The 26,710-nt window shown below is 37.5% G+C and overlaps 1 long non-coding RNA gene across 1 annotated transcript; it reads left to right on the top strand.

Annotated features, from left to right (window-relative positions):
- Window positions 1-5,798: 5,798 nt before the first annotated feature.
- Window positions 5,799-26,503, top strand: LOC124199693. The gene is made up of 3 exons (XR_006876953.1): window positions 5,799-6,149; window positions 21,162-21,459; window positions 26,380-26,503. It is a non-coding gene; the product is annotated as an uncharacterized LOC124199693 (long non-coding RNA).
- Window positions 26,504-26,710: the final 207 nt, after the last annotated feature.

Genomic DNA, 26,710 nt, shown 5'->3' with positions numbered 1-26,710 from the left:
TTTGAAAATTTTACAGCAATGCGATATGTGGTTTTTATCGCGTTGCGTAAGTATCCGTACGGCCGAGAGGCCTAGTAGGGAATGGGCTTATTTTGGAGGCCTGTCATTCGGTATCTACGTAATATTATAGGGTGGGAAAGTTCTTAAAAAAGAGCTGCATTAGCTCTATGTGTGGTCATAAGATCACACTTTTCAAGTTTCATTTATAGTAATGAAATCGAAATTGAAAACACGAATTATAAGTTTTCCGTTTATTTCCCCTCGATCCCCCCTCACCAGTGTTGCCATATCTCAAAATCTCTTTCTTCCCTTGAACGGAAGGGGGAGAAAGAGAAAAGATATAGATTTTGGGATATGATCCCGACGCGACTTATCCCATTCGATGTAGAATGACTTTTTACATACGAAATGACTAAATTTTTTAATTATTAACGAAATTAACGAGAGATTGGGAGCAAAAACGGGAAAAAGAGGGGAAACTTCTAAAATATAGGAAAAAGCTGTCTTCTAAAATTAGAGGATGCAACCACCTCTAAATGAAAGAAGAACTTCCCGTTTAACCGAAAAGACTAAATTTGCATTACGTTATTTGTGGTTCACGAGATATTTGACAAAGAAAAAGACACAAAGATCGACTTTTAGCTCGATCCACTAGCAGCCGACAGTTTCTATAGCCCGTCTGCTTGTCGCGAACGGTAGGCAAAATCAAAACAATCATGGCTAAATGAGTCAATTAACAAGGCTTGAATTGCATTTGATTATCTGACGCTGTATCTGATTTCGCCTCCCAATCTAATGTTTCTCACACATATGCAAGGTATGATACAACTTAAGAAATACATACAGTTATCCTTTCTTATTTTCACCATGTTTAAATGTAGATCCGGAAATCCTGTTCAAGTTTCGCCAATCTAAACATCAGTTTGTTTTCCTTGCGACTACTCACTATTGTTCTCGATGCTTTGTAATCTTTTAGATGAAGGAATAACAACTTTGCTACAATAGGGCCTACCTGCTTTTCATCAATACCAGAAATTCCACAAGTATGTTTACACACATGAAGACGCAGGGAATGGTTGGTCTGAAAACCACTCATCTTTTATTGCAATTGATCATTAATCTATCTATTCATATTTCAGGTTACATTACTACAGAAGCTATTCAATCGTGAGAATTGTGAATCTCATCATCTTTATGTGTCTCTGGTTATTCGTCTTTTAATGAGCAAAAATGAAGGTAACAATTCCAATACCAATGCCATGGTAAGAAACTTATTTTAGCCTGGTCTACTTAACTATAGTAAAGAATGTTAAACTAAATACTTTCATTTGAAATCACAAAGCAATCTTTGCACATGGACCGAGTGTTGAGTGACATAAGTTTAGGTGGATTGGCTATGCTTGTCATCTTTACGTGCTTCTGGAACATCAACACCAGTAATTCAATAGGTATATTTACACATATGCAGATATATTGGGAATGGCTGGTCTGAAAACCACTTATCTTTTATCTAAATAGATGATTAACGTAGCCATACTTATATTTCAGATTTCCATACCATTTACCTGGCTACTTTTATAACATTTGCATCTCTTGGAACCTTAGACAAGATTTTAGACCAGAAGACTTTGATTTGTTTCAACAAACATCGCTACCACATAGATCTAAATTAGCGCAAGCCAAGAGGTTAAAAAATCCCGATCACCCCTGTAAAGTTCTGGTTGCTATCGATACTATTGGCATGGGATTGAATCTAAATATTGGCTGCGTTATATTTGGGTAATTACCCAGTCTCAAGAAAACTTTGCCCGAAAAACGGTTTACCAATACAAGATTTTTGAAACGGGTCAAGTTTCAGTTCAATTTTGCGATACCACGGGCACACGAACAACTAGCGTCATCTAGTAGTAGTATTAGAAAAGAATTTTGAACCCACCCTAATTTGAAAAAAAAGACGGAGTTTTTATTCCACACAAGAGGTGCAACAGTGAGAGTATAAGATGACAAACAGAGAGAACAATACGAAAACTAAATTTTTAAATTTCCTAATCAAGAAAAAAAAAACGAATAAAGACTTTTAAAATCTCGAAGGTGCCACAAAGGGGCTTGATTGGTTTAACAGAATATTTGCCTTATTTTGGCCCAAGCATACCCTTACGGAAAAATCTCATCAAACTATATGAGAAATCGTATGTTATTCAATTTTATAAATGATTTTTAAATAATTTTTGATGCTATCATATGTTCTCTCATTGAATTGATGAGAATTTTTACCCTCATATTTGTAATTTAAAAGGTTTCAAATATTTTTGTCTCATTTTAAGTGAGATACAACTCATTCCGTAGTAGGAAATCAGATATAAATCATATAAGTCTCATGATTTATATCATAAGGATTTTTCACATGAGAAATTTGCAAAAAATCAGTGATTATTAAGCAGAATATCATGATATTTTTTAATGTGAGCCCAAAGGGCGAAGCTAATAATCACATACGCAGAAAAATAAAAACCATATCACTTTGCATGTATGTATGTATGTATGTATGTATATAACGCTCCATAGCTCAGGCGTTTTACGACAGATTTCGGAATTTTTGGTCTTAAAAATGAGACCAAAAATATGCGGAGTGACCAGAACAAAAATAATTTTATTTACTTAATTACTTCTCCCGTAATTAATGAAAAACTGCTAATTGCTAATTGCTTAACGACTAGTGACATCTGGCGTTTGCGACTACATCTTTTTAACTTCGGTCTAAGTTCCACTTTCCACTATAGCTTCCCTCGTTTTGGGTTTTTACAGAGTCCTGCCATGTCCATGTCTGAAAACCTCTGTCGTGCAAATTTACCGCCGGATTTTATGCGTGAAAACCCTCTATCTTGCAAATATATCACCGGAGGCCATTACGCTCTTGCAAAAAGGATCGTCATCAACAACATAAACATCATTTATCGTGCATTATTAAGTGTAACCTCTTAAGCAGAAACAACGTAACAAAAAAATTGTTTTTCATGTTCAAGACTGATTGCTCAAGGAAGGCATTTAGCAAAAAGTCCGACTTAACAAAGGCCCTGAATATGTCATTTAAGACAGTTTTCAACTGGCTTACGACTATCCATTCGGCGAGCTGATAAGCTTGCTTTTCTATCTTATATAAATATTTGGAAATATTTGTATAATGAAAAAGTGGCGGTTTTGGGTTCCCATAGAGAACCGTCAACCGAACGAACGAATCGAAACAACAAGGTAATTCTTCTAAAAAGGCTTTGTCTGAATTTTTAAATTTCTTTTTTGGATTCTTACATTAAACTCTAAAGATCGTTTGACTAAAAAATAAATAATTAATGTTATTCTTGATTAAATAAAATTTTAATTAAATAAATAACAAAGATTTTCCTCGTAAAATAGATCTCCCCTTACCAATAAAAAATAATCTTCAGACAATGCAATGTCTTAAGACAATAAATAGCTGATAAAACATCGTTCGTTGTTTTGTTCATAATCCCACGTTATTTGTAGTTTCTAATATTTTAAAATTATTCATTGTAAAATTTCATGATGAAATTCCTTAATACTTTTTAAATTTAATTTGAAATAACTATTGGAAAAAAATTAAGACTTTGCTATGTCTGAAGAAAAAAAGACAGAATCAGCCCTTTTGGTAAAGGCCAAAAAAACCTTCAACTTAACATATAATGACGAAAATATTAATAAGTCAACTTTAAATACAGCTACAAATCACTAGAGCAAGGAATAATATGGTATTAAAACAGACAAATCTTAAGACAATGCTCTTTCTAAAAAAAGATAGATTCAGCCCTCTTGGTAAGGCCAAAAAATTCAACTTAACATATAATGACAAAAACGTGAATAAATCAACTTTAAATACAGCTACCAATCACTAGCGCGAGGAATAATATCGTATTTAAAACAGACAAATCTTAAGACAATGCTTTGTCTGTTAATTTGAAAAAATCAAGACAAAGATATGTCTTCAGTTGGTGAGCATTTGTTGGAAAGCTTTTTAAGTATAATTTTTCAAAAATTACAAATTTAGTTTTCCTAAGAGACTAGATCGAGATTTCGAACCCAGAACTATACGAGTGGCAGCCGGGTTGCTTTGACCATTAGACCACCATTGACATAAAATTCAAAGGAAAGCATTGGCCGGTTGATGCTTCACCAAATACTTACGAAAGACGAAGTAAAGCTATGGTAATATCGCTAGCGACGCTACTATCGGTATCGATTTCGGAACCGGTCGTTAAAAAACTTAGGTTATATGACTTAATAAAGATTTTTTTCAGCGGTGGTTTGATCTAACTGCCAGAAGAGCACATCCATTTCTTTATAGTTTATATGTAACTAAAAATTTTCCTAATCCCATGTTACTATAGTAATAAATGTTGCTATAACTTTATCTAAACATGAAGTTCGACCCACACCTAAGTCGCACCACTCATAATATTGACAGATTATTATAGTCAATTAGTTTTAAAGAATCAATTAATTAAAGAGAATAAAGGGAATTAGAATTTTCCAAACGTAATAGGATGTATAAATCTACTATAACCTTGATTTTCTGTCTCTTTAACGTTAAAAAAAAATTACCAAAGGACATTACCGAAGGAATATTGATCGATTACGTATAAGTGGAGATACAATCAAAAAAGTAAAGATGTCTTTTTTAAAATCTTTTTTGATGGTTTACCTGGCAACAGATGGTTTTACCATTTAACCTGAATCCGTACAACATCAAATAAACTAAATTATCAAATACTTAGAAATACATTTTTTATAAAATAAAAATGCCACCTTAAACTAAAAAGGAAATCCTATAAAATAGCTATCTGGGTTTTATAAAAATAATTATAGAAGTATAAAAAAAAATGAAACCTGAACGTCCAAAAATTTTTTATCGAATCCTATTTTTTGGTTTTTCCCAAAAAATTCGTCAAATTAATCAGAAATTCTAAAAAAAAGTTTATAGGATAAATAAAATATCATTTAAAATACAATGTATTTATTTTATAATTTTAAAACAAATTGTTCATATTAAAATTGGAAAATTGCCCTGTACATTTTAGCCCCAGTCTCCCCTACATTTAATTAAATAACTATTACATAGTTTTACGGAAAATAACAAGGTTGCCCCCACTACCATGACCTTGAAAATAATTAAAAGACTATGCCTTCTTTCGGCATTAAGTTCATATAATTTAGAATGAAGAAAAAAGTATATTTAAACTTTTAATATGAAATTTATTTAGGTGATTGCTTGAATAAAATTTGTAAAAAATATTCGAAATATTTTTTTTTTCCCCTTCATAAGCCTTTCAAGGTTCTCAGCACAATAAGTTTGATCCTCTCTCTGTCTGCATACATCGATGTTGGTGTATTCTGCCCTTGGGAATGTGTGCGTAATTGCAAAAACAATAAGTTAATGGGGCATCGTTGACCCAACTGCTGGACATATTCATCTGGCGATTTTGTCGATGAACATCGGCATTTTCCTGGTGACCCTTCTTAGAGAGAGACTGATTGCTTAGTAATTCTCTCGTTTCCTTTATTATCTATTTAACTTTAATTGAAAAATAGGTAATTGGGTTGCGCACCGTTTGCCATATCGATCACGGGTAAAAAACTAATTGATGTAACGTAGTGTTAAGTAAAAAGGGGGGTAAAAAATTTAGAAAAGACCAAATAAGCTACATCTACCACACCTTATTTTGATACCATCCGCCAAAACCAGTAAAAAGGCGGATGTTTTATAGGTACAGGTAAAGAAACTTGCAACCATAACTGTGGGTACGCCGGATTGTGTGGTCAGTTAGAGAGATTTCTCTTGAAAAACTTGTAAATAAAACAACTTTTAACAGTGAAACTCGGGTTTCACCTATATCTACCGATAATCGTGCTGTTAGAAACCACAACAATTTTTAAGCTAGTTTTAGCCTAATTTTGCTTTTATATTTTGATAGTGTTCTCGCAGCTTTTTTTTCGATGATGGAAACGTGTCGAAGATTTCTGGAGCATTTACTGATGGTATTTTTCATCTTAGGTATTCTCAACTTCTCCAAAGATTCGCTGATTGAGTATATCTCTCGAAAACGTAATAATATGCAAAACATCATAGCGGTGTATGAGTAAGTAATAATTATTATAAATATAAAAAAAAACAATACAAGAAAAACGAACCGCTGGTATGAGCAACCTACCCCCTAGGAGGGATCAGTTGGCTCTTATTCATTAATTTTTTTTATTTTTAAATATTTAACATGGATTGATCGTCTTGAAAAAATCGCTATAAGATTGACTTTATCTTTTTTTTTTTAGCTTTTAAATAGAATCTCTCCTATTGTATATGTATGGAACACTCTCAATCTTTTTGGCTACTCGAAGGCCGGGTAGGGTCTCTTCGAGTATGCCTTCGATTACCCTGAGCGTAATCAATCACTCTCATCAGTTTTGTTTGTTCTTCAAAAGTTAAAAATTTCTATTTCGTTATTGCAAGCTTTTGCGTTGCAAATGCGTAATGGCCTCCGGTGATATATTTGCAAGATAGAGGATTTTAACGCATAGCCTCTGGCGGTAAATTTGCACGATAGAGGTTTTCAGGCATAGACATGTCAGGACACTGTAAAAACCCAAAACGAGGGAAGCTATAGTGGAAAGTGGAATTTAGACCGAAGTTAAAAAGATGTAGTCGCAACCGCCAGATGCCACTAGTCGTTAAGCAATTAGCAATTAGCAGTTTTTCATTAATTACGGGAGAAGTAATTAAGTTAATAAAATTATTTTTGTTCTGGTCGCTCCGCATATTTTTTGTCTCATTTTTTAGACCAAAAAGTAAAAAAAAAGTACTGGTAACCCAAAACCAGGAAACCAATAAGGCTATAATGGAAAGTGGAATTTTGACCTTAGGTGAACAAGTTGTAGTCGCAACCGCTAGATGTCACCAATCGTTAAGCAATTATTTTAACAGTTTTTCATTAATTACAGGAGTACTAATTGAGTAAATTGATTTTTTTTTGTTCTGGTCGCACCGCTTATTTTTTGTCTAATTTTTAAGACGGCAACTTATATATAGAGAAAAAGAAAAATTTTATAAGTAAAGAAGTTAATACGTAAAATTATAAAGGGCAATATAAGAGAAACAACGGAAAGGGGTGGAAAGAGATTTCGTTAGAATCGCGTGTGAAAAAGAGTCAAACTAAGAAAAGAACATTTTAGAGAAAAAAGGTTCAATACCGAGAAAAGGAAAAAAATAAAGGTCAATCAACTATTAAAAGTAATGACGCTATTCGACGCCGCGGTTGACGGATCCTTACATGGCTATCCCTTACGTAAGATCGCGTCCCGCGATCTCAATTCAGGAGTGTCGCGGCCTCTAGTTGAGCTCGCCTAAGGTCGTCTGGATGAATTCTTCCTTCGCGCTTGTTTCCAATCCGACGAAACAATAAATTCGGGGTTAGAGCGTTGGGATGGTACAGGAACATTTACAATCGTATTGGGGGAGGACATGGAGGGAGGGTTAGAAAAGGCTTGGTGACCTAATTCCAGATCTGGAGTTTTAGCGTTTTTGGTAAAACAGCTAAAATGGTTACATGTAGTTAAACAAGAACAGCAGGGTATAAATCGAGCAATGAGATATCCAACTCCACAGTAGCGAATTATCACGAACATAATAAATCCTATTCCAAGAAACCACCCGATACTAGTCGTCCAACTGATTATCTTCCATTAAAGATAACCTCTTTTTTTTGGTAGACGAGAGAACACTATCCATGTGAAAAGGATTTCAAAGATTGATGCTATTTTCCTCTCGGGCAGCAGCAATAATTTGTGCGATGGCTGCTGCTGGACTCATGGGGTGAGAGGTTAATATCGGGTGTAAACGTAGTGATAATAAGTTGTCGATTTCATAAGGGGAAGTATCGATTAAATTATTTCCTTGGACGATGATACCAGGAACAACAGCATTCCACGAATTTTTTCTTTAAAAATGGGCATGGCCATTAAAGTTCACAAAGTTCAAGTGCCAGTAACACGGATTAAATGGCGTTAATTCCCACCCTTCAATGTCCACAGTTTAGTTCTCAAATTTAGGCTGTGGGACACAGCTAGTGAACTCTGTGGAGAAGGTTACGTTTGTTGGGGAACACTGATGGACACTTATGGATTCACCTATTGCTATTAGTTTGGATCAAAATGGTAGACTCAGGTAACTAGCAGCAAGCCAACCGCTGTGTTGCGCTGCACTGATTGCATTCTTGTGTGCTAATTCCCGGTTTTCACACTGTAAGGCACGAAGCTCTCGAGCTACTCCATTTATTCCATCGGTTTTTTTGTCTCGGATATATTGCGAATGAGCGGCACTACTCATTTCTGCTCGGATTATGTCTGCCACTTTTTCTGTTTCCGCTGCTAGTGTTTTGTTTGGATGATCTTCGTGATCGACCAAAGGGTAAACTTTTAATACCACTTTATCCATAAGGACTGGTTTTAAAATATTTGCTGATGAGTTACAAAACTTTTTGCTTGTGGTGTTGTAAACGAAATCAAGCTGTTGTTCGACGTCTCGGATCCTTTCGACCCCTGTTTTGTCTGTCATAAAACGTAGGGCAATCCCTTGTTCTACAAGTCGTAACTTAGACTCTTCGATTTCTCTTAAGGACTCTTTCCAAATAACTGTCACTAAATTATGCAAAATGGAACCATTCGTTCCACCAGGGATATCACCAATTGGCGAGCTAATGGTACAGTTGGAGCACTCGGTCTCTAGGGTTACTTCTTCCAATCTAAAGTTGACCAGCTGATCTCATGTGACTAGAAGCCATTTTCCTTGGACGTTGGGTACACGCTATAGAGACCATTTGTTGTCGCCTAGGTAGTCTATTGTTTCTGTATTGCACAATCGAGAGTCTCTCATTTTTTCATGTATTTTCATGTATGGCCAACGAATCAGGTAATCTCAAGAAGGGTGGAAAATACATCGTAATAAACAGGAACTGGTGCAAGTGGACTGGTTTTAAAATTTAAGTCATTGCTAGAAAATTTTAAAAAGCTTTTCGGTTAAGTCTTTACAATTTGAGCCCCCTTTCAACCATTTGAGTCTTTACAATCACAAATGGTAATGTTGAAAGCATGAATCCGGAAAAGAAAGGACAAGAGGAGGAGTGGGAGTAGGCACGATCTAAAAAGAAATAAAAAGAAATAGTCAAAAAAACAATAGTTACAAGTATCGATAAAACGGAAAAAACACAAATAAAGGGTTTGTTTTAAGAAAAGAAAATTGAATTTTACATGGTTATTTGTAATAAAAACATAAAGTTAGTATCGAACAACAAGTCTAAGAATATTCCTAGGACATAATCCAAGACGACGCTCAGGTTTTTGGAATGGTTGACGGGTCCAAAAGAGGATTAGGAAGAGTGGAAACAACTGAAATGGGGTTTGTAATTTCTGGAAGGATTTCTGTCACAAGAGGACTTGTTTCAGATTCAATGATGGGTTGAGATTGAATCTCTTCAAATGGAAAGGGAGTTTCAAGTTTTTTTACACTTTCGAGAAGAATTGTGTTAGCTTCTTTGCTAATTCGAATATCTAGGAAATCTACGAAGGTTCGTCTTTCCTGATCATTGACTCGAATAGCGGTTTTATTCGATTTACATGAACAAGCTGTGTTTGTTTACCAGCATGTTGTTGGATTACTACAGTGGCATTATCGTTTAGTTTTAAAATCCGAAAGGGTCCTATAAAACGTGGAATAAGTTTTTTACTTACTCCCTTCAAGGGCGTTCGCATATTTAGTAATGCTTGATCTCCAATATTGAATTTTTATTGTTTTACACGTTTATCATATTGAATCTTTTGCTGGTCCCGAGCCTGCGCAAGATTAGTTTTGACTTGTTGAAACGCTTCATGTAAGCATCTCATAGTCTGGCTTCTGAAGTCTGAAGGAGTAACCATAGCCGTAGGTAAAGGAAGGAGGAACTGGTCTATTGGCATTAAGGGATCACGGCCGTGGTTTAAGAAGTATAGGGTTTCTGGGGTGGAGGAGTGGGTTGAATTATTGTAGGCGAACGTAACAGGGCCCAACATATATTCCCATTTCTCAAACCCAGTCGTTAGGTACTTCCTAAGCATTTCGGCAACTGTTTTGTTAAATCACTCTGTTTGTCCATTCGTTTGAGGGTGGTATGCTGTTGTCGTCATACATTTAATGTTTAAAGCTTTACATAGCGCAGAAAACAACTCTGACGTAAAATTACTTCCACGATCGGTAATGATAGCTTTTGGTGGGCCGTGACGTTTCGATGGCCGTGACGTGGCTTCGATCCATTTTTTAAAATAGTCAGTTATAACTAGTACATAATTGTTTCCTAAGAGTGAAGGAGGTTTGACGGGGCCTAAAAGGTTCATTCCTATCATTTAAAAAGGTTTGGTAGTGAGTTCTAATGGATTGAGAAAGTCTTTCGATCCATGAATTCGGCGCCCTAACGCACAGGATTCACAAGTAAATCAATATTGCTTTACATCTGATAGCATGGATGGCCAAAAGTATTTATCACGTAGACGCAGGACTCTTCGTCGGTACGCCAGGTTTCCTGATAAAGGAGAGTCATGATACTCCTGTCAAAGTTGTTTTCTAAGAGAAAGAGGAACAACAACTTGGCGTTGGGCAAATCACCTTCGTTTTGTTGACGTAGGTTCCTAATGTTTGCAAAAGAGACCGTCTTCCATAAAAAAAATAAGTCTTTCTCAGCAGCCCACAGAGGCATCGGGCCATCTTTTTTATTCCACGGACAATCTTTTCGTATAAACGCCAGTATCGCTTTGCAAAGGGGATCTTTCTGTTGTTCTTGACACATAACAATGTTGTCGTCGGTTCGGGCTAAAATCAGATTCATTTGTACTCGGGAAAGGAAATCTGCGTTTTTATGCACAAAATCAGATTCATTTGTACTCGGGAAAGGAAATCTGCGTTTTCATGCACACGACCTGGTCGATACTGCACAGTAAATTTCATATTTGACAACCGAATGGACCATCGCCCAAGCCGACCTGTTTCGTCCTAAAACGTTTGGAGCCACTGAAGAGGTCTGGGGTCACTGATAATGGTAAAGGGTTCGTCCTGTAGATAATGACGGAACCGCTTAATACCAAACACAAGTGCGGCTGCCTCTTTTTCGATCGTAGAATACTTCATTTTTGCAGTAGTTAAATGTCGGCTTGCATAAGTGATCGGTTGGTCTTTTCCATTGCGCATCTGGGAGAGGACAGCTCTAAGCCCGTAATTACTGGCGTCAGTGTAAATAAGGAATTTCTCCGAGAAATCTGGGTATAGCAAAATGGGTTCACTTATTCAACATTGCCGTATATGCTCAAATGCTGAAATAGCGTCGGTATTCCAATTTAAAACGTCACTTTGCTGTTCCCTAGTTAGTAGCAATAACGGATGGGCAATCGTAGAAAAATTTTCGAAAAAACGACGGTAATATATAAGATGCTAATCCTAACAATGACTTCATCTCTCGTACTGTAGCTGGTCTTTTGTAATTTTTAAGCGCCTAAATTTTGGAAGGGTCGGGTTTAATTCCTTCGGTCGTAATCACATGTCCCAGATATGGAACACATTGAGCTAAAAATTTACATTTTGCCAGTTTCAGTTTTCGGTTTCCTTCTTCTAATAAGGAAATACAGTTTTTAAATTGGAAATATGTTCTTCTATCAAACGGGAGAATATAATGATATCATCAAGGTATACTAGACAGATTTTTCCAATGACGCTTCGTAGAACGGAATTCATTCATCTTTGGAACGTGCCTGGGGCATTGGTTAACCGAAATGCCAAACGATTCCATTCATATAGATTATTGTCCACTATGAAGGCTTTTTTCTTTTTGGACTCTTCTTCTAGTTCTATCTGCCACTAACATGATGCTAGATCTAGAGTTGAAACATATTTCTGTCCCTGTAGTAGATCTAAAACGTCATCTATTCGAGGTAGAGGAAAATAATTTTTCTTCGTTATAGCATAAAGTTTTCTAAAATCTACACATAAACGGGTATCTCCTGTTTTCTTTAGTACTAATTACAATCCGTGCGGCCCACGGAGACATTGAAAATCGAATTATTTTATTTTTCCGGAGCTCTTCATAATTTCATGCCGTTTTTCCTTTTGTTTGGGAGAGTTTCGATATGCTCTTTGGCGAATCGGCCCTTGCCCTTGTGTATCATTGCTATGTTTTACTAAGTTAGTATGGCCCAATTCATCTGTTTTAAAGGCAAAATTCCTATAGTTGCTAATTATTAAGCTTCGTACTTTCTCTTTAGTAACCTCATCAATGTCAGGGAGGACTGCTTCAATGGCTGCCATATCAATTTGAGTCGAGGATGCGTAAAACGAAGCGAGAGGGGTTGTTTAAGAGTTTCTTGAAGATTAAGGGTCCCCAAAACTGTTAGGCGAGGTAGAGATATGGTTGTATTTGTTCTATTTATAGCCACCACACGGAACGAACGACTTGGTGCTAGGGAAATAAAAGGTTCCAGGTCAAGCCCGGTTGGTATGTTACTGCATTTAACAAAATGACAGGAAATGTGAGAATCCTGCGCTTCCTCCTTCCCACTTTCTAGTACACACATAGAATATCGGGGAATTCTCAATGAGCGTGCAATCGCACAAGGGATTTCTTTTTCCAGGAAGTGATCAGTTTCCGAGATAAATAGTTGGTTTCCTTCCGTTGTCAAACACAGTTTCCCGATATATAGATAGGTGGCTTAAAACAAAAAAATTCGCTGTTCGGATTTTTTTGTAGGATACTGTACATGAAATGACGTTTAAAAAGAGCATCACGCCCTAAGACGCAATTTTCAACAATACTACTCACGACAATAAATTCCTGCTTAAGTAATTGGTGTGGCGTTTCTTCTGCCACAACAAAGTTAACTGTGATTTTGCCTTCCGTGAAGAGGCGCTTGTCATTTATGGTGAAAAGATCCACGTCTACCTCTCTTGTAAAATTAATAACTTCTTTATTTTCCTTAAATTTATTGTAAAATTGTTTACTTATTACGCTTCTTTCGGCTCCAGTGTCAAATAAAGCATCTACAATGCAATTCCCTATTTTAATTTTAATTATAGGTACTGTTGATTTCGCTGCTAAACTGTTTATATAATGTTGGGACTTAATCTTTGTGTCACCGATTGGCCCTACGGTCCTGTCGGTGACACCTACTTTTCCCGTTGCTCAGTCGAGCCTTGCCTGACTCCATTCGCGTCATATCTCGGTGGAGGAGAGGTTTTCCATTTTTTATTTCCGGGCAATATGTTGCTAAGTGTCCGGTCTTTTGGCAACTGAAACACGTTCGATCTATTTGACCTTCCTTAGTCTTACACCTACTGGTTACTGAATTCCCCAACTGTTATGAAAATCACAAAAATAAAGATCTGCAGTTTTATTGGGCGGTCTGTATATCTGACGAATGTTTTGGGAGAAGCTTACACTTTTTTGTGCAGTTAATTGTCGTTGCATTTTCTCGATACGTTTTTCTAAATCGTTCTGATGGGTATTTGACTCTACTTTTGTGTTAAGGTGCTCTAACGCTTCTGTTATTCTATCGAATTCTTTATTTGGTTCAACTTTTCTACTTTGAAAAGCAATTAGTCTATTTCTGACTTGTGATTCTTCCACCGCCATTGCAGTCATCTCTGCTTTTCTATCAATTTTTCAAAGGATGAAAATTATTTGTACTTAAGACGGGTTTGTACATCAAACGAAAGACCTTCCAAGAATCTATCCATCATGATTTGCTCTCTGGAATGGGACATCGCTTTATCTATTATGCCTGTCATTGGATATGCAAGGTTAAACGCTTTGCGTATGCGATTGGCATAGCGCCGCATGTTCTCTTCGGGTTTCCTCTGCATATTACGGAATTCTACACTCTGTTTCGACCTAATCTCAGTCGAATGAAAGAGTTTGTGGAGACGTTCCTTTATTTTATCGTAATCCTGTGCTCTGATTGGACTTTCGATTTTAAAGTTGTCGAATTCGTCGGCTGCTTCGCCGTACAATTTCGATTGTTATAGCGCAATCTTTCGAGATTCTTCAAAATCGCCAAGAATGAGTACCGATTCGAGGTGAGCTAGCCATTCATCAAAGCGACCGGAACGATCTCGATCGATGTATATCCCCACATAACTGAATAAAGTCATTGCCTGACCCTGCAATAATTTTATATTCTTGTCCAAATTTGAAGTCTCGTCGACTCTAGTTTTGTTTATTGCCTCAATCGACTGTGGAGTAGTTAGGGAGAGCGTAAACGTAGCATTCAACCCTTGTCTCGGAGTGAGTTTATCTGGAATCTGCTTGGGTTTGTTTTGTGCAGGGGTTTTTTGCCCGCTCTGCCCCGTGAGATGGGTAGAAAAAGGAACAAATGATGTACCTAGCGTTCGGAGAGGAGTTTGTCCAAGCGGTGTTGGTTGATTAATCTGTTTGGGGGAAACGCGGGGAATGGCTCCGGGAATAGATATCGGAGAACATTTCCTACTATCCATAACATGTTTCACTATTCCGCTGTTACCGAAGCATCTTCATAGGACATTCCTGACTCTAGTTATCTACTCAATTCTCCGGCGTAGATGATGATTGGAATATCCGGTTTCTTTCCTCCTGTCGACATTCCAGCAGGTGGTGAATTTCTACCCTGAGCGATTTTTCCAGATTGGGGAAAAGTGACCCTTCGACTGGGTAGCTTTGGTTGATGGCTAATCGGAGTAGATGTTAAAGGGGATGGATTCGTACTCGTTTTTTCTATAATAGAAGGTAGAGTAGGGTTGAGAGGAGTGATTTGGGCACTAGTAGTGGAAATAACTAAATCAGCTTGATTTGAAACGGGTATGGTTACCGAGCAATCGTCTGGAATTAACTCAGTTTCTTGATCTGGTAAAGGCAATAGGTTGAAATTTTTGTCAATAAGTTATTCCCTTTCTGAAACAACAGATTCGTATTCCGATTCAGTAGGAGGTTCGTAGTTAGTTTTGAATTGACAATGCGAGAAAAGATCAAAAGGCGTTATTATAGTGGGTTCCATTAAAAGCAAAGCTCAAAACGCAGATTCAACCTCGGTATTTGTTATATCTGCCCTTTGATTAAATTTACGTAAGTATTGCAACTCAAAAATTAACTCGTCAACAGGAACCTCAATTATCCTGGTCGAACTGTTTGAAAAAGTACAGACGGTCTACTCCCTCGTTTGGAAAAATCAATATCGACAAGATTTGTTGGATCTTCTCCTATATTTGTTTTATTTTCCGGAGTTTCAATCGAATCTAAAATAGCACGAGCTTGCTCAAGAAGTTGATTATAGGAAAGGACATCTCTAGTGTTTTTTCCTATTAAAGGTTCTGGAATGTTTGAATGATTATCCGAATCGTTCTGTAAAACTACTGATTATGGCTCTTCCGTTTGACAACGATGGTTTACTTGCTTTGCCCATATTGTTCCTTATTTCCTCGTACCTTCTTGGGTCGATCTGAGTTGATTGAAGTTGAACTGATCGAATTTGGTCAGTTGGGCTATTAACTTGTTGATTAGCTGCTTCGGGAGTTAGTGGTTCTTCGCTATTTAATTGTCTTCTTAAAATGGATATATGCTGGGTTTGGAAAGGTAGAGACCGCGACTTGGTATCAAAACGATTTGCTGAAATTTTCTCCCGAAAGGAGCGCATCCAACGTATTGGCCGCTTCTTTGTTGCTGATTCCCCTCTAGTATTCTCTATCCCGCTATCTGGATAACTATTCATGATTATAAAAATTTCAAAAAATGATAACACTAGTTCAAATGGGAAAAGAGTTGGTCCGTTCGAACTATCGGCCCAATAGTCCTCGTTAACCAATCTGTTTTAAATTGCACTGAGAGCGATCTCTATCAGGCGGCTGAACGTGAGAGTTCTACTCAAATCATGTTCAGCTAATCTCTATTAAACTTGGAGAAAGTAAGATAGTGTTTTGGGTGATTACACGTTGTCAACGAGGCAACAGGGACTTCAGTAGCAAAAGGCCTCGATAACCCACCTCTATTACATCAGTACAACCATTTGCCTTCTGCGACAGATAAAAAAGTCGATTTGGGAGTAATTAATTGAGACCTGAACCAAACGGGAAGGAACTCAGTTTGATTGGGCTTGTTACTTGCATTCATTTCTAGCAACATCGCTACCAGTCATTCGTTGTTCCTTTAGGATGGGCTAGTCAATTTAATGACCATGGGTCCTCGGTCTGTTAAAGACGTTATCTTACCCTTCTTATCAAATATTGACCCTGGCTGGCAATCTCTAATCCGCACGATAGAGAAATGAAACTACTAACGAGAAGAACCGGACACTTCCTGTTCTCTCGTTTTCGGTTCATTCCCAAGCGGAAATTGTACTAGAGAGCTGACCGCTAATCAATACTCAAAAGAAAGGCTTGAAGAGGTACGTATTTACTAACGCGGTCCAAAAGGCTGGGAGATCTCTATTTGAAGCCCGTGATTTGGGATCACGGACCACCCAGAAATCTCTTACGCTCACTTTGGGTGTCCCTCGCGCTCCCAATACGTTAGCCACATCTGAAAATGACCGCCAAGTTCAATACTTGGGGCAAATTTCCAGCAGGCTGTGGTAAGTGGTAGGAAGTAAGAGATTCCAAAATAATTCCTCTTACTCTTCGGTGCAAATTAAAAATCGAGACAGTTGGGCCCATTATGACTTTTATCGATTTCCAAAACCCGGTCGAAAAATGTCAGCGGAGAGGGAGAAGGCGAAGATAAAAATTACTGCATTCAAATCCGACTTCTAACACCATTATGTAATAACCCTACTTACTGCTGCATAGTAAATAGTTTACTACTCAATTGCCAGTTCTGAATTCACCGTGTATTCAGCTCGACAGATGTAGAAGGGTTCGCATGGATTGAAAGACAGTTCGGCCTTTTATACTTAAAATGGCACGGGAGAAAATGGCAACTTATATAAAGAGAGAAAGAAAAATTCTAGAAGGAAAAGAAGTTACTACGTAGAATTCTAAAGGGCAATATAAGAGAGACAGAGGAAAGGGGCGGAAAGAGATTTCGTTAGAATTGCGGGTGAAAAAGAGTCAAACTAAGAAAAGAACATTCTAGAGGAAAAAGTTCAATACCGAGAAAAGGAAATTTAAAAAAATAAATCAACTATTAAAAATAATGACGCTCTTCGACGCCGCGGTTGACGGATCCTTACAATTAATATAGACAGATATAATTACTGCTTCTTCTCAGAGATAACGAAGTCAATTTAAATCAAGTAGACTACTGTAACGTACTAAATAAGGGGGTGTATTACTAGGGCTACATTCTAGTACAATCACTGTAAGCAGCCGCGGATAGCCAGGGAACAGCCCTGATCAGTCCGACGCTCTACGCTTACATACCCGGCAAGGCTGGCACTGTCATGCTATACGTCTGGTTGGACTACATACCAGTTGTTTTACATAGCGTCATCATTGACCACGCGACACTACTCATGGCGGATTCATAAGGGTTCTGTTGCATCGTTCAATAACACCGTTCTGCTCAGGTGTGTACGGAGCACAGGTTTTGTGTCGAATACCGTTGGTAGAAAGGTACTGGTTAAAATCCCCATCTACATCCCCCCGTTATCAAAATGCAGAATTGAGATACAATATACGTTTCGTTTCATTTAACATTCGAGCAGCATAGGTTTTAAAATGGTTGAAGGCTTCACATTTAATTTTTATAAAGTAAACAACCCTAAAACGCGATGCGTCGTCTTGGAAAAGAACGTACAAAGTGAACAAAAGCTTTCCAGAAGTCTTTTTAGGTTTAGGGTAATATAGGGGACACCCATTAGGCCACAGAGATCTGAATGAACAATCTCACAAATTTTTGTTGCTCGGCGATGACCTAAATTTGGAAATGGTTGTCTATGACTTTTTTCCATAACATATCTTTCACAAGGCTTGGAATCAACAGAGTTTTTTGTGAGGCAAAGACCTATGAATTCATTTTTTGCCTCCATTATCTTTAGGACTGCATGATGGGCATGTTTGAAACGACGATGCCATACAACGAGGGACATAACAGGAAAACTGACTGAAGTTTTACCTGACACAGTTGATCATGCAGCTATGGAATGTGATCCTTCTGGTGACAGAGGTTTGAAGTTAAGTTGATGGAGATCTTTTTCAGCACGAGTTTCGGTCAGATCAAGGTTGTCACCACTGTAAATTTTGACATATTGTTTCCTGAAAGCGTCTATATGATTCCATGGTTAGTTGATTTTCCAATGTAGAATAAGTTAAATACAATGCCAGGAACCATGGACTACTCTAATTAAGGACGGGACTCTTCACCTATCATGCCTTGTTATAGCTAGTCGGGTGGGGTATTTTCATGAAAACATTAATAAAAAATATCATTAAATTCAGCTTTTTTCGCTGATTCCAACTATGGATATAAATCTTAGTGAAATAAACTAATCATTTATATATTTAAAATTTAAAAACAGGAGTAGGGATAAAAGGACAAAACACCGGTGCCATATAGCAACCAATTAACCTAAGCTCTAAAGAATATACGCTACAAGGTAAAAGATAGTTAGGCAGCTATGTCAGAGGACTAGAGATAAGAGAGTGGTCTCTCTTTCCCTCGGTATGCATGCTTGGGCATCTGCTTTCAAACTAACAAAGATCGTAGGAGGTTTGGTTCCTAGATGGCACCGGTGTTTTGCCCTATTTCAAATTTTCCGTAAAGGAATTGAAATATCTCTTTAAAAATAAATGTTAGGCATAGGAACATATGGTAATTCTACGGTAATTTTTAAATTCTGATTCTGATTCTCCCAAAAAAAAATTCACATGGCCGACATAAGAAACGCCGAAGAGTCCCGTCTTTAATTAGAGTAGTCAATGCAGGAACAAAGGGGACGTCTTGAAGAATTCCATAATGAAAAAGTGATCACCAATCATGACTTGAATATTGATATAACCTTTTCCTTTAGCAGCCAATGGTTTGTGACCTTTGCCAACACCTCTAAAATTCCATTGGTGGAAGACAAGCTCAAAAGAAGTGAAGTAATGGCGATGCTCTGTCATATGTTCAGTTAAGGCGGAATAAGCAAACCAATCGTTTAAGTCGTCTTTTTAATTCGTCTGGCGAGATCAAATGCAGAAAAAGCTTGTTCGAGGTTAAACCTCTTTTTGCTAGGGGTTTCTTTTATGTTGATTGATTGCCAGATGAGCCACAGAACCTTTCTTTTCTTTTTCGCGTTGGCCTGTGCTTCTATTTTGTTTCTTTGTCGTGAACGGCAATCCTAACGAACATGATTGTTGAAGTTGCAGTAGGTACATTTAACTCGCATCCTCTTGGATGGCTGATGGTCAGGTAGATTCTCGTTACGCCTGGAAATATTTCTACAGTCAGCATGGTTGTGACTATTCGTACGGCAGGGTGAGCACCACATCTTAGATGATCCAGCATTTCTTTCTTGTCCTCGAGGATTTCATGAATTTGCTACCAAAGCAACATCATGTTCTTGGTTTCGGACAGCTCCTTCTTGATTAGTTTTCAGTTCTAACATGGATTCTAACAGTAATAATTTGGAGATCAAGTTGGCCCTATAGTCTTCTCTGTGGTAGGTGGTAAGCCCCATGATTCTCAAAAATGCGCATATTGTGGTGAGAGTGTCATCACCACTTTAGGGACCACTTGGTTGTCATGGATTGGAGATCCTTAATCTCTTAATTGGCCCACCATTCCTTCAATCTTTGCAAGATATGTCATCATTTTGTCATTTCCTGCAGGTGAATACTGGTAGAAATGATCGATAAAAACCAAAAGATTCTCGGTTCTGTGTGAGTCTGGCCCACATTTAATTTGATGTGTTACATTCCTGAAGGATTCTTCGAACACCTATGAAAATAATAAATGAAGCCCCTTGGGTGCCTTCGGGATTTAGGTTTTGTTTAGTTAATGATCAACAGCTTCTAACTCTCATCCACTTTTTACTATGATTTAGTTTTCTTACCATGTCTCACCATAGATTGCTTTTCAAAGAATTGTGCAACTGTCATTCTATTTTTGTGTGTTTACATTTTCCCATTAAACCTAGTAGCGCAATCTGCTGTCACATTATGAACTATCTCAGAAAACAACAGCTGTCAAAAAGTAAATGGCCGCTACTTCACTTTTTAAATGCATCGAAAAGGTTAAAAGAATCACATAGTTTTTCTTTTGAGGTTCAGGAACGTCTAATAAGCTCTATACCTAACTTTGTCATGCCTTATAGTTAAAAACTAAACCTTAAATATACCCTAAATCGTGTTTTTCGGATTTCCTCGATTCTGATTGGTCGAGAAAATTCCCAATAAAGGCTTTCGGGGGGCCTCTCTCAGCAGACTACTGTAACTTGTGCTGCGTTAAGAGCCCCTAAATTACCGAAGGTTTCTTCGGTAATTTAGTAAACTAAATCCCTCAGGGATAATTATAATTTATGTCTGTTCCATTGTAGCAATAAAATAACAAGAAATATTCCCTTTGGGAATGTAATAGTGAAATCTCTATGAGATTGTGAAGATAGGTTCACTGTGACAGTTTAGGCTTGGCCTTATTATTCGTTTGAGAAATCCTTATGGGATTGTACCTGGATCAGTTGTGCTGAAAAGCAAGTCTTGTGTTTGTAAATTGCCCGAAAACTGAAAATGTCAAAAATCAGAAAAAACGCTACAATTTCTGGGGGGTTCCCTTAGTTTTTATTTAATAACTTAAAAACTATGCTAGCTAGAACATTGCGAACTTCACCATTGGGTTGTCCGTAAAATTTCGCACAAAATGGTTTGTACTGGGACTGGCTGCGATGCCTTGGTCACCCTTTTCAAAAAAATGGAAACCCCCAAAACCCCCAATTTTGGCCTCTTTGAGTGGTGGACTCAGTGTTAAAAATTATAATTACAACTTTTCCGAGATAGAAATGTTAAGATGACTATACAAATATTCTAAAAAGGCTCTTTGTAAAGAATTTAAATAGAAGAAATCGGAGAAGATAACCAATTTGAAAATTCCTATACATCGGCATCTTCCCATATTTTATTTGAATACGGTTTAATTTTATTGCAGAAATTCCAGTGAAGTAACTCTCTGCATAAATAACCTGCTTAGTAAACAAGACTTGGATTTCACAACCCTTGGAAGAAAATTTGCCAATAGTCACGTGTTACTTTCCACAAAACAAGATCGGATTTCATGCGGGTTGTTAACATATACTCTTCAGCGAGCAGTAACCTGTCTGGATGTTTTATTTGAAGAGCATGTTTCCCGAAGTCCTTTTATCAACAATAAACATAGCCCAGTGGAGCTAAATTTTGTTTTCATGGGGGACTCTAGGATTCGTCAACATTTTTTTAATTTTCTAAGGGTAAGAACTGTTTTTTTTATTGGTAACTTATATATATTGGGTACAACCCATAGTTAATTGGTAGGTAGATAAAATAAAGTATTATCTCTGAACGAAAACACGCCAATGGCTATTTGCTACTTTCCCATATTTTTCTCATTATTGAGAATGTAGCTGGAGGAGGGATCAAACATCGTTCCATATAAAAAAAACCGACTGGATGCTAGCCACTGCCCCATTCCTTACATAATATACAGTACCTTCCAAAAGTTTTGAAACGCGCGAGGGAAGCTTATGTAAAAAGCCGATTTTCGCCGCGTTCCCAAAAATTTGGTTTTTGACGGAGGGTATTGAAATTTTTTTTAAGTAGCCATAATAGTTGGCTACTTCCTGAATTTTTTTCAGATTTTTATATTTAAGGGGAGGGCAGCTAAAAATGGATGCAGAAAATTGGAAACACACTGTAGAAGCGTATTAAAAAGTGGTTACTTTGCCGCTCGCTAAATAGGGGAAAAATAACTCTTCAAAGACGCCAAAAAGTGAATATTCTTTCAAAAAGCCCCCTTTCCATACTGCGGGGAACTGTGTTGGCCTTTTACCACAAATTTCGGGGTTCAGGAACATAGCAAAAGGTGGGAAGTAAAAACCCCTTCCCCTTTCCGAAAAAAATAAGGAATAGCCTAAGGGTCACTGTCAATTTTTGAACAAGTGACGATAAAACCAAAATCTTCCAAATCTTCCATCAGAAACCGTGAAAAACTCAAAGGAACCGCCTTAAGTCACTTGTTCAACAATCGACAATAAGCTTAAGTCGGTTCAATCAGTTTTTCGCGCCATGAAAAATCCAGAAAGTCTGTCTGATTTCATTCATATTTTGGGGGGGAAGGGAGGGGGAAGACATGGCCAGTGGCTAATTAATTCTTTTCCTTTCTTCCCACCTTTCGCTTTCTTCCTAGCCACCCAAATTTGGGCTAAAAGCCCAGCATAGTTCCCTGCAATATGGATAGGGGGCTTTTCAACAATAAATCGCATTCGGATTTTTTTTTAGAGTACTGTACATATGCGAAAACATCGGCTTTTCATTTACGTCTTTCGTTTGATTTGTCTCACTTCCTGTCAATCTGCAAACGGATTTCATCCTTTCAGTTAAAAGTAGATGAGAGGGTGATAGAAAGTTGGAACCGGGAGGGAGAGGACAGCAAAAGGATTATGGAAAGATTTTTTTGGTCGATGGAAGGCTTGGCGTAAAACATTGTGTTTAGTCGTTAAATTTACTAATTGACGGCAATATCATTGTCCTGTCACTATCAACATCGTAAAAGAAATGTTAAAGGTGTAGTTCATTAGTAAACTAAGATTTAAAAGCCATTGGAACTTATATGCATGACCAATAGTTGAAACGATAGTAACGTGAGATTGAAAAGTATTCCGTTTATTGATATCAAGTCCTTTTTCTTATATCTAGTAAATGTATATTCTTAACCCCGCTCCAAATGTCACATTGAATCATAACGTAGTCAGTTGCACACTGAGTTAGTAATTGAGGAAATAAGAGTTCTCAGGTTCGATCTTGGGTAAATCCATCCAATCCAAATCTGAGGGAGGAGTACGAGGGAGGACATCGAGGCGGTGGGTGGTGAGATAAAAAGGAAGAGTTTGGGTGCCTTTTCCTTTCTCGCATCTTTTCTTTTCAGAAGAATGAATCAAGGAATGAGCAATCAAACATTTTTTATTCATCGAGTCTATTTTTGTCAGGCTCTTGTAATCGCGTGCAAGATAGAAAGGTGCATAGCAAGGAAAGTAGAGTCGGCAGCAACTCTCTCATAAGAGGGGTTTGCTAATACTAAACAAATGTTAAGCTATAGCCAAACAGATGTGTTCACCCATTTTGCAGCTGAAACATAAAATTTTCATAGATAGTTTGACAAAACAAAAATTATTTGTCATAAAACACCCGAGGTAGTTCAAGATATAGGGTAATGAGAATAAAAGGTTTAGCTCTAATTGCAGGTGAAGAAAAAGGGATTTGCAAATTTTTCATTAATTCGGGAGAGCTCATGCCGCGCTACGCTGCTTTTCTATCGTTATGTATAGGAAAAAATATAGTAAATTATTGCTTGCAAACCCTGATTATCGCAACACATTGTTACTTATTGCATAGGTGATTTTGCCTAACATACATATTGGTCACCGTGAATGTTAGCCTGGTGAATCTCAACATCATAACACTCGCTAATTCAAAGGAAATTCATAGGCCTTGGTGTAACGGGATATAAACAGTCGTCTCAGCACTTAAGAGAAATGTGGGTGTTGGGTTTAAGAAATAAAGAGAGAATTAAAGGCGCTTAATATATGTTGGGAGTTACAGGTGACTAAAAGAGGGGTAGCTTTTATTTTCTTTGTTTTTATCGAAGAAAGCAAAAGAAAGGGAAAGAAAGTGCACCTTTTTTTTTGCTTTTTTCTGTCCCGATAGATTCATTGTGCATGTCTCTAAACTAAAATGTTGCGTATAGCTAAATCCAACAAATGTTTACATATCCCTAAACATTTTGTTCCCTATACCTTAAAATACGTTTGGAAAGATCTCCAAACCCTAAAATGTTTGTAACTTAGCAAACCCCATGTTTCTCGAAGTAGCAGAGAGCCACTAGTTAAAATCAAGAACGTTAGTCATGTAAGTTGATAGAAGGCATAATCGACATGATGACGTAGCAGAGAGAGAAAAAGCGTCAAAAATTCGCTGAACGGAGTCTAAGGGCAACAAGGTACTCCCCTCCCGTAAAAGACTGGGATGAAAAGAGGGAATCCAATTTGGAAATAAATAGTTAAAATGCTGTCTTAGAGACTCGGATTTAGGAATTGAACGAGGCAGGTTCCTACTAAGCCAGTTGAGTGATAAGGTTGCAAACGAACAATCAGATGCAGAGCAGCAATAAAGTTGAGTAATCTCACGTACACGAAGATTTTATGTTTATGTTTATGTTTCGAGGATTTATATAGGGCTTTTTCATGAAATGCTCAAAGCGCTGCTTTTTAGTTTCCAGTTTGGAAGATGTGATTAAACAAAAACGTCATATTCTTGAAAGCAATCGAGAATCATGTGTCAAGCATGCAGCCTCCGGGGCGCTACTTACAGTTTTATGACGGGTTCAGCTGGGATTCCAAACCAGAGCTTCATTACCTTTTAACACAGCGTTGACGCCCTAGTCTACTACACCCCACACCCCCAAGATCAATAGGAAGGATGTTAGATAGGATAAAAAACCTTCAGAAGAGACCGTTTTGAACAAGGAGTTCTTCACTGTTTTTAAAGGAGCACATCGAGAAATTTTTACCTGCTTTCTACTTTTTCCCCATAATTTCGGGGAAGTTCTAAGAAAAAACAGCAGAAAATTGTTGTTTTGATTTGGCCATGGGTCCCTGCGTGGACGACTGTCGTCATGGAAAAATAAATTTACGGGACTTTCACCAAAACTTCGTTTCTTAGAACTGGCAATGTGGGGTCTCAGGTCCAGTTCCCAAAATCTGGCAACTTTTCAGAAAGGTACACTGGGGTAGTCACTTTTTCCTGTATAGGCTTATGGAGCGATGTTCCTCCTTCTTCTCATCCTCCGTGTCCTGGTGAAACTAATGATAGAAAACATCGTAATGGAATTTTCATTATGAAACAAATTCGAATAACCCTTTTTTGACCGTCAAATCAAAAAATTGACGGCTTTTCAGTATTGTGGGCAGCAGAAATGTGCCCCCACACGAGAGAAAATAAATCAGCAAAATTGCCTCAGACTAAAGCTGTTTTCTCAATGACCTAACCACAGAATTGAATATCCTTTGCACTTTAAGTCAATTGACCGATCCTTTGTCAAGGGTTTAAGTTTCAGTCCATTCGTGCGCGTCGTTATTGAATTATAACGATTTATCGTTTAGGGCACTAGATGCCCGGGAGAAATGGCCGCCAGAGGCAACCATGAACTCTTTATTCACGCGCTTATCACCTAATGGCCGCCAGACAACCGGCGGTCTGAGGGTGAAAAGCGTTGTATAAGGAAAATGATTGGTGCGAAAACTTGAAAATTTGGCCAACATGATAAGGTTCGAACAGTTTGTATGGCTACGCCTCCTAAACTCAAAAGACGTTCGAGCGATATATTTGTTGGTGACCAACCGTTCGTCGGGACAAATATTCACAAGAGTTGCTGCTGTGTGTAACTTTCGGGACACTTTTTCCGCCATAGGTGTCCCCCCCCAGACCTCAGCAATGGTGATATTTGGCCATTACTGTCGGGACAAAACAACAACACGAGTGGAAGTGTACATTAAAAACCGGCGGAACTGGTTTTTTTAGTGAGGTACTGACGTCCTCAGGAATATGTGCACAAATTTTCAGTTGGCTGCGACAAAATTTTTCTCGGCGGCGGAAAAGGGATAAAGAAATCAAATTATGGGTTTTAGGGGGATGTTCAGCTTCAATAAGTGCATTTTTTTTTCTTCCCATTAATTTTCCTATGTTTTTTTTCCCTTTTATACCTTGAACCTCGGGTGTTTTATGACAGAACATTTATTTTTCGTCATATTTTTCAAAAATTTGAGGTTTCAGCTGCGATAGGTAAACATGAACGTTTGCCTATAGGTAAACATTTTTTTACTATTAGCAGACTCCTCTTATGAGAGAGCGCTGCTGTGATGCAATAGTAAATCCTCTACTATTTGAGATAGTAGGTTGGCATACTATCTAGTAGGGGACACCGCGGCTATATGGGACCCTTTTTTCTTTTAAGCTGAAAATTTTTTAATAGAAGAATTAAGAAAAAATAAAAAAATAGGCGTGATTTCCATGCATTTATCTACATTAGGTTATTTTTTAATTTTTTTCGTAAAACTTTGTAATAGTTAATTAATAAAATGTAAAGAGGAAAAAATGAAGAAAATAAATATTTTTAGGGTTAAACGGAACAGAGCCAGGGGCAAAACGGAACACCATTTTTCTCCGCAACGGATGGATTAAATTTATCAAAAAACGCACTAGTGAAACGGAAATTCATTTCTCTTTCAGAAGTACTGTTATTTTATTCATTCTATTGAGTATAAGTGGAGATACAATCAAAAAAGAAAAGATGTCTTTTTTTCGATCTTTTTTTATCGTTTACCTGGAAACAGATGGCTGTACCATTTAACCCGGACCCAAACAACATCAAAGGAACTAAATTATCAAATACTTAACCCACATTTCTTATAAAATAAAAAAAAACACCTTAAACTAGAAAGAAAACCC

Source organism: Daphnia pulex, chromosome 8 (assembly GCF_021134715.1).
Source record: "Daphnia pulex isolate KAP4 chromosome 8, ASM2113471v1".
Lineage (NCBI taxonomy): Eukaryota > Metazoa > Arthropoda > Branchiopoda > Diplostraca > Daphniidae > Daphnia > Daphnia pulex.
The sequence above is the reverse complement of the archived record's forward strand: the minus strand, read 5'-3'. Positions and strand labels throughout refer to the sequence as shown.